Below are 6,762 nucleotides of genomic sequence, written 5' to 3'. Positions count from 1 at the left end.
CAAATGCTAGGCTGGAAAATAGAGCCAAGTGAGAGGAAATGGAGCAAGAGATGAAGACATAGAGATGAATTTTAGATGAAGTAAATTGCAATACCATTTTTAGTGATATTAATATTGAAAAAATAGCTCCGTAGGGCCAGCTTTGATGGCAGCTTTGATAGTCAGGTACACAGCTATACAGGGCAGCAATGGCAGTAGCCAAGCTAAGGGAAAAATGGTGGGGTAGAGAATATTGCAAGTAGATATACACATATGTACATGTATATAAACACATAGACATTGTGTTCTATAGAGTGTTTATATATAGAAAAATCCTATATATAATACAAATTATTTATCATATATTCTCTTTATATGCATATACATGTACACAACTAAACTCTTCTATCACTGACATATATTTATGTATATGATACATAGAGGATAGAGAAAAGGAAGAAGAGGAGAAGGAGAGAAGTGGGGAAGAAAATATAGAGATGTTAACTATGTTTTAAAAAGGTGTGATAAGCCAGGTGTCTCAATTAGCCTTCTCAATGCTATAACCTAAAAGACCTGGCCATATAACTCAGAGTAAGGAAGATTTGCTCACAGTTTCTTGGTGATTCTGGGTTCAGTCCATGTGAGGGCGCGTAGGCAGAGACTCTTGGTGGAAATGGGTAAGAGGAAAAACACATGGTCTGTACACTTCACATCATAAAAGCCAGAAGCAGAAGAGCAAGAAGGAGATCAGGGACCATATATAATCCCCAAGGCCACACCACAAGGGGCTTACCTTTCCCAGCCACACCCTACCAGCCCAGGACACCACCTAGATAAATCCAATAGACTTATTCACTGCTGGGATTACAACTAAGCCCTGCTTCCTAGCACTTGTGAGGCTGAGACAGCAGGATCATGGGTTCAAAGCCAGCTTCAGCAATTTGTTGAGACCCTCAGTAACTTAACAAGGCCCTGTTTCAAAGTAAATAAAAGGGGCCAAGGGAGCAGATCAGAGGTAGAATACCCCTAGTTTTAATCCTCAGTATACCAGAAAAAAAAAAGTAGAATAGACAAGACTCAGTTGTTCTTTAAATCTTTATTGAACAGATGCTCAATTTGGGCAATGTGCTAGACACTGAAACATGCAATATGTGTGTGTAGGTGCACAATATTTTACATGGGAAGGTCTGTTATACAGGAAACAGCATGCACTGGGTCTGCTGCAGAGAACACTTAGCAGATTCATGGATTGTGCCTGCCACATTTTATGTATCGTCTTGGAAAATTATAATTACTTTTTAGAGTGTGTTAGCGAAGGAAAATGTGTTTTCATTTTAGAGTCATGTTTGTATTACATAAGCAAGTTTTCTTTTCCCCACAGGCCACAAAGTCTGGTCAGCCCTACTTTTACTGAAGGCAGTAATAAAGCCATCACACTTTCTGTAAAGAAACAATTGCCTTGGGGATGAGAAGTATGAGCTTATATATAATTCAAAAATTTACTGATTGTTTCCCACCTGTACAGTGCCTTCAAGAATTTAGCCACCAATTGAATATCCATGTGCACACACATGCACATACCCATATGAGCTAATTACAAAAAAAATATTCTATAGTACTGATGAGTGTCACTTCAAAATGCTTTCTCTTCCCATTAGATTGAATCACTGAGCTGGAGAGTGGAGGGTTTGTCCCTTTCTGACCAGGACACTGATGAGCCTCATGAATTAAAATTTATGTCTTCCCTTGTTACTGATGTACCACCTGGCTCTTTTGAATTATTGCAGCCACCAAATGAATTTTATAGTCCATTGGGGGCTGTCCATGCTTGTTAAGGTGATATTTCCATCTTTGGCGTAGCATGGAATCTCATCTCCTCCTTGGTGAATAATCACAGTGCCTAATCAAAGTGCTATATTTTGCATTTTGAAATGTCTTTAAGTTATGTATCCTTTCCTTCCTTGAAGGCCAGTCTAAAGGCAACATTACAGAGAAACGCTAGTTGACCTGTTGATTATCTCTATTGTGTAATCTCTCCCCACATCCACAGCCTCTGGTTTTGTTACATTTATTCTCTAGATGGGCTCATTCTGTTTCCAACTGAGTTTTCCTTATTTCTATTCTTTTACTACTTTCTATTATTTTTCTACTTCTCTTCCTTTCCCCATTCTATTCCCACTTAGGCTTACTCCACTAGAATAGAACTTAAGTCATTGCATTTAATTCTTTCAATGCTCTGTAAGTACTTGTATTCTTACATTATAAGTGTAAGAAAGTTGTTCAAGGTCATTCAGGTAAGAGGACAAAAGGCTATAGTTTAACTTGAGATTATAGGCTCACACAGGCCATGCTTTGTCATATCCAGTACCATAAGTTTTCCCTCATTTTTCTAAATCTTATTTGAGTATTCTCAATATCTCCTGGGAGAAAAGAGTGGCACTACAATATCCACTTAGTATCATTTCAGCAATTTTCTTCTGACTCATGAAAACAATATGGAAAGATAAAAATAATTATATAATTTTGACTATAGTGTGTGTGTGTGTATGAGAGAGAGAGAGAGAGAGAGAGAGAGAGAGAGAGAGAGAGAGAGACGTAGTTAAATTCAGAAGCATTTTAGCTTTGAGCTACAACTTCAGCCCTTTTTATTTTCTGCTTTGAAGCAGAGCCTTCCTAGGTTGCTGAGAGTCTGGTTCTGTTGTTGCGGTTGTCCTTGAACCTCTGATCCTTCTGTCTCTACATCCTGGGATTTTAGGCATATGCTACCACCACGCTAGGCCGAGATTGGGTTTTGAATATAGTTCTGATGCCAACTAGTCAGAGGTGATGTGGGCAAATCCTGTTCAAGTGTAAAGTGATATAATACATGTAGTATCTTGGAATTGTAGAGAAACTAAAAGGAGACTTCACAGAATTTTAGTTCTCTGGTGTCCATGGCAATCTGATTGCTTCAAAGGGGGTGGGAGGGATAACTAAAGGTAAATAGGTTAGGCAGTGAGGCTCTAATAAAATCACCTGAAAGTTTATTCAAATCAGATCCCAGGGGATGCCTATGTTTTTAGACTCTGCTATGCTATGTTTATGAAAACCATTCAGAATACTTGCTCAATAGTCTTTTTTATCTCTGTTAAAGTATACTAAAGTAAAATTTTGCCTTTTATTACCCAAATAATTTGACTCGTATAATACCTACTTTCCAATTCTCCTGAATTCTGTTTCCTGTCAGACCTAGATGAGATATAGGATACCTCCTCTCTGGGGCCAGAGTAGCAAATTGAATAAATGTGGGCCACTGCTTGCTTGTGAGGTCATAGACAGTCTCAGCCAGTTGTGCGAGGTGAATCCTAGAGGGACTATCACATTGGGTTCTTCTCTGGAAGCCTGATATTCCCCAGTTTGCCATAATGCTGATATACTCACTAGACAGAGCCCCAGAGTTCATGGTAACTCAGTTTTGGAGTTGATTCTTAGGGACAATTTTAAATGATAAGGATTCTCTGATCTTTCTGAGAAAGTGACAGTATGTATTTTGTTTGTGTGTTTGTTTGTTGATTGGTTGGTTGGTTGGTTGGTTGGTACTGGGTTTCTGAAAGCCCTTCTACCTCTGAGCTACACTTCCAGACTTATTTTATGTGACAGTAAGTTTTGATATGGATTTCTAACTAAAAGCTACTTAATATCCTGAGTAGGGCTGTCTTCCATGGTGATGACGAATGGAGGCTCATGGTCTCCCTAGTAGGAGGCAGGTAATACTGTGCTAGAAAAGGGAATGGTAGCCTCATTTTAACACAACAGTTAACGTGGTTTTGTGACTAAAGTCTCTAAGCCTTTATACTCTTGGAAAGAATCAAGGTCTAGCCACTGAGTAAAACATGGAAAAAGAAGTAAAAGTTCTCCTAAGAGTAGTCTTTTTTTTCTATCACAGTTTTATCTATGAAGAATTAGGGTACAGCTCAGAGGTAGAACAAGTGCCTAGTATGTGCAAGGCCATGGACTGAATCCCTAGCATCTCCCAAAAAATAAATACAAAGCTTAAAATTAAGCTCTTGGTTTTCTGAAGCTGAACTTTAGATTTTGGTTTGGTTTATACATGGGGAAAAAGCTAAGTTGTGCATGTATGCACACATGTGTTGTGTGTGTGAGAAAGAGATAACTTTGTCTTGGCTGAAGTTCTTCTGCAGTTGGCTGGGAGATGACTGAAGAGTACCTGATTTCCCAGAAATCAGTGCTGTGACTGAACTGTTCTTTGCATAGATCTGTATTTCATTGTTTTTCCAGTATAAGTAGCACACTTGAGATTCATTTACAGGGATATTTTGTCTATTAAGAGTGCAGTGATGTTAGGAAAATATATACAAGTGAAGATCCAGATGGTTTGCCAATATTAAAGATTTGTTTTAGGCATGTAATTTCTATTTCTTAATTCCTAGCCCCTTGGCCAAATCCATATGCATGACAATTACTGTCTGCCTCTCTAAATTCCCTCTAAACATTTCATGTGAGTAGTTCTCTACCCTACTCTTGGGTGGTGGTTCCTTCACTGCTATTAAACATCTGCTAGAGCCTCTTGAGGGCTGGTGAATGGATCCTCACCTTTACTCCCTTACATTATCAGTCTTCCATGAAACTTAGATAACTCATGTTCTTAAGAAATGTAAAATTTAAGATGTTTTAGTCATTCAGTTGAAAAAAGCCATAAATGTCTAACATTTCATAGTTTGCAATCAAATGAAAAAAATAAATTAGACTTGACATAGAAAGAAAGTAGAGAAGCAGTAAGTGGGTATGTCATTTGAGTTCAGTGACTACTTGGCATACAATTTTACCTGTATGTTAGAACCATCTGCAACATATTAAAAAAGGCTGATATAAAAATGGATTATAAAACTATGGGATATGTAAACAATGGAATTTTACCCAGTCATAAAGAAGAACAAATGATTAAATTATTTGTGGCAGAAAGGATGGAACTGGAGAACATTATTCTAAATGAGATTAGTCAGTCACAAAAAGTAAAAAATCAGATGTTCTACTTAGTATGTGGAAGCCAGGGAGAAAAAGGGTTATAGGAGAAATTCTAGACAAAGAAGGAGAAACCATAGAGGAGCAAATGAGTCAACCTAATTGAGGGAGATGGGAGAGAAGAGGAAAATTCCCAATGTACATAATGCACATTCACAAACATATCAAAGTCAATCAGTAAGGCAAACATGAGAAGGAGGGAGGGGGAGAAAATGGAGTGGGAATTGGGGAAGGGCTAAATAAGTGATGAGTACATCTATGCCTTTACCATCTTGTACTCCATTAAGATGTATGACTATGAAGCACTAATAATAATAATAATAATAATAATAATAATAATAAAGACCAATACTCTGGTTCCAGCCTGGACCATCTAAATAAGAATCTTGAAAAGTGAATCTTGAGCATTGATATTTCAAAGTTGATTCTTAAGTAATTTTAGATGATGGGCAGAATCAAGTACATTCATATAAGTTCTATTTTAAGCCGAGTGTGATGGCACATACTTGTAATTTCAGTACTTGGGAGGCTGAGGCAGGTTTGCAGCCATCCTCAATTACTAGTGAGATACTCTACAACTTAGTGAGACCCCGTTTCAATATAAAGAATAAAAAAAATAGGGCTGGGCTATAGCTCAAATTTAGAATTTCCTTGGGTTCCATCCCCAATTCTGCCAAAAAGTCCTATTTCAAGAGACTAAATGGTAAATAGCATTATATATCTCCTATTTTACTATATTAACCTTAGAGAAAAGAAGATAATGCCTTAAATTGAATATGAAAACTTGGTCTAGTTGGACCTGACCTAGACATGTATAACCATGTAACCACACTGTTTTCTGTAAGAATTTTACCTTTTTTTTTTTATATACATATAGTATTTCATTAGCTTAGGTTGTTTCTGTGCTGCATTTACTGTCTTTCCTAACAACTATGACAGTTCCATGTTATTTCAAAACTTCTGCCTTAGCAGTTGTCCTACTTTTAGTTTTTGTGGACAATGCTACAGATACTTGGAGTAAAACCAACAACATAATTAATGAGCAATCAAATCAGACATGGTAATGTCTCTTGTCAGGAGCTTCTTCAAAAATGGTCAATGCAGTGAAATGAATGGTGAGCACAGCCGGTACAGTCATTCCACACGCTAGTGCCAGCAATGTTGAGATAGCCTTCAGTGCTCCACCAAGCACTCTCTCTCGCTGAATCCCCATCATCCCTCTGAAGATGGGAATTGTCAGGCCCATCTTATAGATGAATAAACGGCATCTCAAAGCTAATGGCTTTTCAAGTAAAACCTTTTGTATTAATATCTGTAACAAAAGGCTCCTGCAGCCAGGTTATTTATATTTCTGCTTATGTTTACTCATATGTAGAAAAACTACTTGTGTTCAAACTACTTTCATACTTCTCTTACTGGTCTTAATATGTTTTAGTTGTTTTATTATTAGCACACAGCTTACATATTTATTTTATCTATTTGTCATGATCATAATTTTCAGAAAAAAGCTTAATAAATGTTTTACCTCTACACGACACTGGCTATCAGCTTGAGAAGGAAATTTATGTGTATGTATATGTTTATTGTACATCTGTTTATAAGAGATATACATATAAAATATCATATTCACAAGTATCTATACTTAAAATTAAACAACAAAAACATAAACCACATATTTAAAAAATAGGCAAAGTATTTGAATAGGCATTTCTCCAAAGAAGAAATATTAACATCCAGTAAACAGATAAAAAATGCTTACTT

This window comes from Muscardinus avellanarius, assembly GCF_963383645.1.
Source record: "Muscardinus avellanarius genome assembly, chromosome: 5".
NCBI lineage: Eukaryota > Metazoa > Chordata > Mammalia > Rodentia > Gliridae > Muscardinus > Muscardinus avellanarius.
The sequence above is the reverse complement of the archived record's forward strand: the minus strand, read 5'-3'. Positions refer to the sequence as shown.